The sequence below is a fragment of the Babylonia areolata genome, chromosome 22, assembly GCF_041734735.1.
Source record: "Babylonia areolata isolate BAREFJ2019XMU chromosome 22, ASM4173473v1, whole genome shotgun sequence".
Taxonomy (NCBI): Eukaryota; Metazoa; Mollusca; class Gastropoda; order Neogastropoda; family Buccinidae; genus Babylonia; species Babylonia areolata.
This window is the reverse complement of record NC_134897.1, coordinates 1,037,701-1,048,186: the sequence shown is the minus strand read 5'-3', so window position 1 is coordinate 1,048,186 and position 10,486 is coordinate 1,037,701.

Below are 10,486 nucleotides of genomic sequence, written 5' to 3'. Positions count from 1 at the left end.
TCTTCCCCACTTTCTTGCAGTCTCTGTCCATTCTGTACGGAGTGTTAAAACCATTGATCGCAAAACATTCATTCGACACTTTCTCACTAAACCAGGTTTCGGTAAAACAAAGCACACACGAGTTCCTAAAATCATTTAAAAATCGACAGTTTGCTCGTACTTCATCTAAATGACAGTTTCTGCCGTTTGGGTTAAGAGATCTGACATTGGATAAAATCATAGATGGCAGTGGGGGCTTAGTATTATTTTTTCTCAGTCTTCTCTTCACGCCTCCTCTCTTTCCTCTCTTTCGTGCTTTCTTTCTCTCACCTTCTCTTTCATTCTCCTCATCATCACAGATAAGATCACCAGGTAAAAGTTGCTCAGTAAAAGCCGGGTTGGGTAGCGCACTGACCGTAAACTGAGAAGGAAATCACGGTCGTAATGTAAGGCGCCTGTACCTCCTTGCTGTCCGTCTCTGTCTCTGCCTCTGTCTCTGCCTCTCTCTGTCTCTGTCTCTGCCTCTGTCTCTGCCTCTGTCTCTGCCTCTGTCTCTGCCTCTACCTCTGTTTCTGCCTCTGTCTCTGCCTCTGTCTCTGCCTCTGTTTCTGCCTCTGTCTCTGCCTCTGTCTCTGCCTCTGTCTCTGTCTCTGCCTCTGTCTCTGTCTCTGCCTCTGTCTCTGACTGTCTCTGTCTCTGCCTCTGTCTCTGCCTCTCTCTGTCTCTGTCTCTGCCTCTCTCTGTCTCTGTCTCTGCCTTTGTTTCTGTCTCTGTCTCTGCCTCTGTCTCTGCCTCTGTCTCTGCCTCTGTCTCTGACTCTGTCTCTGCCTCTGTCTCTGCCTCTACCTCTGTTTCTGCCTCTGTCTCTGCCTCTGTCTCTGTCTCTGCCTCTGTCTCTGTCTCTGCCTCTGTCTCTGACTGTCTCTGTCTCTGCCTCTGTCTCTGCCTCTCTCTGTCTCTGTCTCTGCCTCTCTCTGTCTCTGTCTCTGCCTCTGTCTCTGCCTCTGTCTCTGTCTCTGCCTCTCTCTGTCTCTGTCTCTCTGTGTCTCTGTCTCTGCCTCTCTTTGTCTCTGCCTTTGTTTCTGTCTCTATCTCTGTCTCTACCTCTCTCTGCCTCTGTCTCTGCCTCTGTCTCTCTCTCACTCTCTGTCTCTGTGTCTGTCTGTCTCTGTCTCTGTCTGTCTCTGTTTCTGCCTTTGTCTCTGTCTCTGCCTTTGTCTCTGTCTCTCTGTCTCTGTCTGTCTCTGTTTCTGTCTCTCCCTTTCTCTGTCTCCGCCTTTGTCTCTGTCTCTGTCTCTGTCTCTGTCTCTGCTTCTGCCTCTGCCTCTGTCTCTGTCACTACCTCTGTCTCTGTCTCTGTCTCTGCCCCTCTCTGCCTCTGTCTCTGTCTCTGTCTGCCTTTGTCTCTGTCTCTGACTCTGTCTCTCTCTCATTCTCTGTCTCTGCCTTTGTCTTTCTCTCTTTCTGCTTCTGTCTCTGTCTCTGCCTTTGTCTCTGTCTCTGTCTCTCTCTGTCTCTGCCTTTGTCTATATCTCAGTTTTTATCTATTTCTCTGTCTCTGCCTCTGTCTCTCTCTGCCTCTGTCTCTGCCTTTGTCTCTGTCTCTGTCTCTCTGTGTCTCTGTCTCTGCCTTTGTCTCTGTCTCTGTGTCTGTCTCTGTAGAGGAGGGGGAAGTGAAGGAGGGAAAAAAGGAGAGATGGGGGAGGGGGGGGGGAGGAAGAGAGAGAGAGGGGGAGGGAGAGGGAGGGAGGAAGGGAGCGAGAGCAAGAGATGGAGGGAGAGGGAGAGAGAGGGAGCGAGAGAAAAAAAATGAGAGAGAGAGAGAGAGAGGCAGAGAGGTTCTCTGGAAAGAAAAAATTGATAAAAAAAAAGAGAGAGAGAAAAAATCACAAAAAGAAGAATAGAAGAGGCGAATCCGGAGGTGACGAGGCTCCAGTGTCTCGGTAAGGGCCACAACTCTTCACACGTTGGCATTTACCTCCCTTTGTATGCATGTCTTGTTCGCCAAATTCCCCGCAAAAAAAAAGCTTTTTGTCTTTTCGTCTTTCCGTCTTTCTGCACCCTTTTCCTTCTAAAGTTCTTGCAAGTGAGTTTCTTGCTTTCTTTAGTTCTTGATCCTTTTTCTGTCTGTCAGCCTTTGACCTCCTGGTGTGTGTGTGTGTGTGTGTTTGTGGTGTGTGTGTGTGTGTGATTGTGTGTGTGTGTGTGTGTGTGTGTGTGTTCAGCAGTTCAGCGATCAGTGGTACAGAGACGTGACGCCTGGCCGAACGGTGGGCAGAGCAGGCCTGACCTTGGTGAGAACTGCACAGCTGCACAGTGCCAGCCCCCCACCCCCTGCCCCACACCCCCTGCCACACACCTTGCACAGTGCCTGGTGCCGATATCTCCCAAGCACGTGCACCCCGCCCCCTCTCCCCACGACCTGCACGCACTCACGGCCTGTCCCCGCTTAGGGGAGGGCGGGGGGGGGGGGGGGGGGAGTGGGGGGGGAGAGCAGAGGGGGAGGGAGGGGGCTGCAGTCGGGTATGGAGGTGGGGGGTTGGCTGGATGTAACAGTGGGAGGGGAAGGGGGGGTGGGAGAAATGAAGGTGTTTGAGGATGTGGGGGGTGGGGCGGGGTGGACAGGAAAGGAGTGTTGTCACTTCACCTGCTGTGATGAGATGTGCGGAGGAGGAATTTTTGTTTAACTCTCTCCATACGAACGGCGAAAGAGACGACGTTAACAGCGTTTCACCCCAATTACCACCATCAAAATATTGCAAGCGGAAGGCTCTTATACTGAAGAGGTGAATGTTGACAAAGATACCACAATTCTGATGACGGAAGCTAAAGGTTGGGTCATTGAGACACCCACTGGACATCCTAGGGGTCTGTGCAGAGGAGAAGAGAGGACTGGCTATACTGAGTGAGTTAATGTCCCGTCACACATATCTGTGATTGAAGACATTTTGTCAAAGAATTTATGAATACATTTGAGTATTATCGGTTAGAAGGGGTGGGAGATGTGAATGAATGGAGGGCTGGGGGAAACTGGGCAAATGAGGTTGAAATGAGGGTGAAATTTGAAAAAAAATATCTACATACAATTACAGGAAATTACATAAAGGACTTCGTAAAAGAGAAGTCATTAAACTGACAAGCGAAACAACAGATAATGAATGCAAAAAGTCAAAAACAACGTTCTCAGTCACTTGTGAAGACATACTTTCGTGTACATAAGGCTTCATCAAGCTACAGTCGAAAAATATATGCTTAATTGTCAGGTTACAGGGTGGGGGGTGAGAGGGGTCATCACGGGAGGAGGGGTGTGGTTGTTGGCTGTTTACAGGCACGAACAACGTCGTTAAGGTCGTTGATGGCTACCAGCTGTCGAAATGCAGCCCGTCAGGACTACTGGCTGGCTATGGGAGGGTGTGTGGGTGGGAGGTAGGGGGGGGGGCGGAGGAGTGGGGGTGTTGGTGGCCGCATTATACACGCGGCGCTCTTTGCTGGCCTTGTCGGCTGTGTAAAGGAGCGGCTGGTCCAGGCGGAAATGTTGGTTACGGTAAACTCACAGCATCGCTTTCCTCAGTTTACCATGATCTGTGGCTGGGAAGAGTTCAGACGATAGACAGACATTCAACTGGTGTCAGTGTGGGACGGGGTTGAGGGAGGTGTCTATGTAGGTCACACACACACACACACACACACACACACACACACACACACACACACACACACACACACACACAGAGAGAGAGAGAGAGAGAGGGAGAAGCGGTTTAGTTAGATAAATAAATCTGTCAATAAAGTAACAAAGAAATGCATTAATAAGTGCGGATTCAGTCACTAAACTAACGTGCCACCATCTTGCTTTTCTGTTAATGTTCAGGTCCCATAATCCATGGAAATCTGACCAATAGGTGCAATGATTCAGGATGCTAAAATAGGACATCATGACACAAACCATGGAAATCTGACCAATATGTGCAATGATTTAGGACGCTAAAATAGGACATCATTGGTCCCACAAACCATGGAAATCTGACCACTAGGTGCAATGATTTAGGACGCTAAAATAGGACATCATTGGTCCCACAATCCATGGAAATCTGACCAATAGGTGCAATGATTTAGGATGCTAAAATAGGACATCATGACACAACGACTACCTCTGCTACGACAAGTACTAATCATTGCTGAACACATACATGCATGAACTATCATAATCTTAACAGCCATCAACGCACATTGTCACTGCAGGTGAAGTGACAACACTCCTTTCCTGTCCGCACCCCACCCCACCCCCATCCTCACCCACCTTCATTTCTCCCACCCCACCCCACCCCCCTTCCCCTCCCCACTGCCACATCCAGCCACCCCGCACCTCCATACCCCACTGCAGCCCCCACCCCCCACCCCCAAACCCTCCCCCGCCCCCTCCACTAAGCAGGACAGGTGGTGAGTGCGCAGCGCAGGTCGTGGGGAGAGGGGGCGGGATGCACGTGCTTGGGAGATATCGGCACCAGGCACTGTGTAGGGTGTGGGGCAGGGGGTGGGGCAGGCACTGTGCAGGGTGTGTGGCAGGGGGTGGGGCAGGGGGGGTGGGGCAGGGGGTGGGGGGCAGGCACTGTGCAGCTGTGCAGTTCTCACCAAGGTCAGGCCTGCTCTGCCCACTGCTCGGCCAGGCGTCACGTCTCTGTACCACTGATCGCTGAACTGCTGAACACACACACACACACACACACACACACACACACACACACACACCACACTGACACACACACACACACACACACACCCACACACACACACCACACACACACACACACACACACACACACACACACACACCACACTGACACACACACACACACACACACACACACACACACACACACACACACACACACACACACACACACACACACACACACACACACACACACACACCAGGAGGTCAAAGGCTGACAGAAAGAAAAAGGATCAAGAACTAAAGAAAGCAAGAAACTCGCTTGCAAGAAATTTAGAAGGAAAAGGGTGCAGAAAGACAGAAAGACGGAAAGACGGAAAGACAAAAAGCTTTTTTTTTTGCGGGGAATTTGGCGAACAAGACATGCATACAAAGGGAGGTAAATGCCAACGTGTGAAGAGTTGTGGCCCTTACCGAGACACTGGGGCCTCGCCACCTCCGGATTCGCCTCTTCTATTTTTCTTTTTGTGATTTTTTCTCTCTTTCTTTATTAGACTTTTTTTTTCCAGAAAACCTATCTCCCCGTCTCTCTCTCTCTCTCTCTCTCTCTCCCCCTCTCCATCCATCTCTCGCTCTTGCTCCCTCCCTCCCTCTTTTTCCCTCCCTCCCTCTCTCTCTCCCTCCCCTCTCTCCCTTTCTCCCTCCTTTTCCCCCCTCTCTCCCTTTCTCCCCCCTTCTCTTCCCCCCTCCTCTACAGAGACAGGCACAGAGACAGGGACAGAGACAAAGGCAGAGACAGAGACAGAGAGAGACAGGGACAGAGACAGAGACAGAGACAGAGAAAGGGAGAGACAGGGACAGAGACAAAGGCAGAGACAGAGACAGAAACATAGACAGAAACAGTTGTTGCCGTGGGTTCTTTTACGTGCGCTAAGTGCATGCTGCACACCGAACCTCGGTTTATCGTCTCATCCGAATGACTAGCGTCCAGACCACCACTCAAGGTCTAGTGGAGGGGGAGAAAATATCGGCGGCTGAGCCGTGATTCGAACCAGCGCGCTCAGATTCTCTCGCTTCCTAGGCGAACGTGTTACCTCTAGGCCATCACTCCACTGCAGAATGGAGTTGTCTAGATGGTGAATAGACAGAAAGTAGATCCGAAAGATAGACAGAACAAGAATCAGTGAAGAAATTGTGACAAAGGACTGAGAGTTTGTATTGTATTCGTGCTTGAATGGGGAGCCAGTGAAGGGAAGCGAGCATGGGAGTTATGTGTTGACGTTTCTTAGCTTTGAGAGAGTCTTGCTGCAGAGTTTTGAACTTTTTGAAGTTTATTAATAAAGTGTTTGGGGCAGCCAGCAAGAAGAGCATTTCCATAATCTAGTCTAGATAGAACAAAAGAACAAACCAAAGTTTCATTAAGTGTGTGTACGTAAATTTTCTGATGTCGTGATTTACTCGCTCTCGTTTTTTATGAACATTTGAATGGTGTTGTTTCTCTCTTTTACTCGACAGAAACATAGACAGAAACAGTTGTTGCCGTGGGTTCTTTTACGTGTGCGTTCTTTTACGTATCTTGTGCGTGTATTGAGTGTGAGTATATCTGTGTATAGGTTTGTGTTCATCTTAAAACAGCCGCAGATATATAAGTCGGCCGATGTGCTAATAATGTTCACCGTTGGAAAAGATTCATTTGTTCTTTCTTTCTTTCTTTCTTTCTTTCTTTCTTTCAGTTCTGTCCTTGCTGCCTCTCTCTCTCTCTCTCTCTCTCTGTCTCTGCTCTCTCTCTCTCTCTCTGTCTCTCTGTCTCTCTCTCTCTCTCGCCACCCTATGGAACTCACTCATCAATTAAACAACACCCTTGCCCAACCACCTTCAAAAAAAACATTGCCTTTCCCATCTTATGCCATCATGTGTAATGTAAATCGTTCATTTTATTGATACTGTTTGTCAAATGTGTGTGGTTGATTGAAAACCTTCCTCACCCTCTATCCCCCATTCTGGTGTGAAGTGCGGTGTGTGTTGTGTGTGTTTGTTTCTTTTATTTTGTTCATTTTTTGTCCTATGCATTTTATTAACACCATGCTAGTGCCTGTATGTCATGTGTGTGTGTGTGTGTGTGTGTGTGTGTGTGTGTGTGTGTGCGTGCGTGTGTGTGTGTGTGTGCGCGCGCGCGCGTTTGTGTGTGATTGTTGTTTTGTTTTGATTTATGTATATTTTTTCCTCTGTTATGTATCTCTACTAACACCATGCCTTCATTTTATTAAATATTGTGTAGCGTAGACCCTATTCAGGGCGGGGACTGGATGTAAAAAAGCACACCAGTGCTTATCTATTATCCTCGAAATAAAGAATCTGTCTTGTCTTCTCTCTCTCTTTCTCTCTCCCCTCTATCTCTGCCTGTCTGTCTCTCTGTCCGCCTCTCCCCTCCCCCCCCTCCTCTCTCTCTCTCTCTCTCTCTCTCTCTCTCTCTGTGACGTGTGATCAGTAGTGACGAAGTGTTCCGAATGATGAGGTGGTTGAAAGCTGGTTCTCCAGATGTCCCGTGTGTCATACAGCAGCACGGTGAAGAACGTGGTGAGAACAACTTTGATCTGCTTTCATGTCTTCACTGACACCACAGGGAGAGAAGCACGCTGATATGACTTGACTGTATTATCCATGTCCTCATCATGATTGTCTCTCGGGGAGAGGCGGCGATGACGATGCCACGTGTCGTCATCATCCAGGTACACACACAACAAATGTACCATCGCGTGATTAACCGGAATGGCCCCCTACACTAAATCTGACCCGGATGTCAAAGTAAGCGATTTGTCAATGCGGGTTCTTTTAGAGCGCCGCCATATTTCAGACATAATGCCTTTCGACTGAAATAGCTGCATCCAGATAAACGAACGCCCTTCTCCCATGGGATCCGTCAAACAGCTGATCCTTTTTCCAGCAAGAGCAGACCAGACATGCCCAAGGAAATATGTAATGTGATACTTTCAGTACAGTGTTTGGTACGTCCTGTACACATTTAGTACAGTGTTGGGTACACTCTGTACACATTTAGTACAGTGCTGGGTACACTCTGTACACATTTAATACAGTGTTGGGTACACCCTGTACACATTTAATACAGTGTTGGGTACACCCTGTACACATTTAATACAGTGTTGGCTACACCTTGTACACATTTAATACATCGTTGGGTACACCCTCCACACATTTAATACAGTGTTGGCTACACCTTGTACACATTTAATACAGTGTTGGATACACCCTGTACACATTTAATACAGTGTTGGGTACACCCTGTACACATTTAATACAGTGTTGGGTACACCCTGTACACATTTAGTACAGTGTTGGGTACACCCTGTGCACATTTAGTACAGTGTTGGGTACACCATTTAATACAGTGTTGGCTACACCTTGTACACATTTAGTACAGTGTTGGCTACACCATTTAACACAGTGTTGGGTACACCTTGTACACATTTAGTACAGTGTTGGCTACACCTTGTACACATTTAGTACAGTGTTGGCTACACCATTTAATACAGTGTTGGGTACACCTTGTACACATTTAATACAGTGTTGGCTACACCTTGTACACATTTAGTACAGTGTTGGCTACACCATGTACACATTTGATACAGTGTTGGCTACACCTTGTACACATTTAGTACAGTGTTGGCTACACCATGTACACATTTGATACAGTGTTGGCTACACCTTGTACACATTTAGTACAGTGTTGGCTACACCATGTACACATTTGATACAGTGTTGGCTACACCTTGTACACATTTAGTACAGTGTTGACTACACCTTGTACACATTTAGTACAGTGTTGGCTACACCCTGTACACGTTTAGTACAGTGTTGGCTACACCTTGTACACATTTAATACAGTGTTGGCTACACCCTGTACACATTTGATACAGTGTTGGCTACACCTTGTACACATTTAATACAGTGTTGGGTACACCTTGTACACATTCGGTACACTGTTGGGTACACTATGTACACATTTAGTACACTGCTGGGTACACATTGTACTCATTTAGTACCCTGTTGGGTACACCTCGTACACATTTAGTACACTGTTGGGCACAGCTTGTACACATTTTGTACACTGTTGGGTACACCTTGTTCACATATAGTACAGTGTTGGGTACACTCTGTACACATTAATACACTGTTCGGTACACCTCGTACACATTTAGTACACTGTTGGGTACACCCTGTACACATTAATACACTGTTGGGTACACCTTGTTCACATTTAGTACAGTGTTGGGTGCACCATGTGCACATTCAGTACAGTTAGGTACACCCTAAGTTCAGTATTTTCAACTTTTCGCTTTATGCCACTGGTATGACGCACATATGGGACAGCCTTGAAAATAATAACAGACAGATTTTTTTCATTACCAAAATCTGCTTTTGAGTTAGGAGCGCGTGTTGGAATAGAAAATGTACGGCTTGAGGGTATGTGGTATGTGGATCAAAGAAAAAGTTCGGTTTAGGGTATGTGGTATGTGGATCAAAGAAAAAGTACGGTTTAGGGTATATGGTATGTAGTATGTGGTATGTGGATCAAAGAAAAAGTACGGTTTAGGGTATATGGTATGTGGATCAAAGAAAAAAGTACAGTTGAGGGTATGTGGTATGCGGATCAAAGAAAAAAAGTACGGTTGAGGGTATGTGGTATGTAGTATGTGGTATGTGGTATGTGGATCAAAGAAAAAGTACGGTTGAGGGTATGTGGTATGTGGATCAAAGAAAAAGTACGGTTGAGGGTATGTGGTATGCGGATCAAAGAAAAAGTACGGTTGAGGGTATGTGGTATGTGGTATGTGGATCAAAGAAAAAGTACGATTGAGGGTATGTGGTATGTGGATCAAAGAAAAAGTACAGTTGACGATATGTGGTATGTGGTATGTGGATCAAAGAAAAAGTACAGTTGACGATATGTGGTATGTGGTATGTGACCACGCTGACCATGCACTGTCCTGTCCACACTGACCACACTGACCACGTACTGTCCTGTTCACACTGACCACACTGATTATGTACTATCCAACCTCATCTGATGGCCAAGAAATTCCTGTCCTACAATGTTTGCGTTCAATACTATCCAACCTCATCTGATGGCCAAGAAACGCCTGTCCTACAATGTTTGCATTCAATACTATCCAAGCTCATCTGATGGCCAAGAAACGTCTGTCCTACAATGTTTGCGTTCAATACTACTATCCAAGCTCATCTGATGGCCAAGAAACGTCTGTCCTACAATGTTTGCGTTCAATACTACTATCCAAGCTCATCTGATGGCCAAGAAACGTCTGTCCTACAATGTTTGCATTCAATACTGCCATCCAAGCTCATCGCATGGCCAAGAAACTCCTATCCTACTATGTTTGCCCTCAAATTATTATGTGGGTCAACAGCTTTCTTGTAAATAGATCTCAGTCTGTCAGATTTCAACAAATTCTATCATCTGTTAAGTACACCTCCACTGGTTCCCCCCAAGGCACTGTCTTATCACCTGTTTTATTTACTTCACAAATGATTGTACTGGCACTGATACCACCTCTTTGTAAAATTTTCTGATGATTCCACACTGCATGATCTATCAAATTCTGACAGTGTTTACTTTGACCGTGTGAAAGAGTTTGCATCCTGATGGGAGGAAAACTGTTTGGACCTTAATATGCAGAAGACTAAGGACATATTGATTGATTTTAGGAGGAATCCATCCACTGTGTGAGACCTTTTTATTCGTGATGTGAAAGTTGAACGTGTGAACGATTATAAATATCTAGGGACCGTTATTGACAA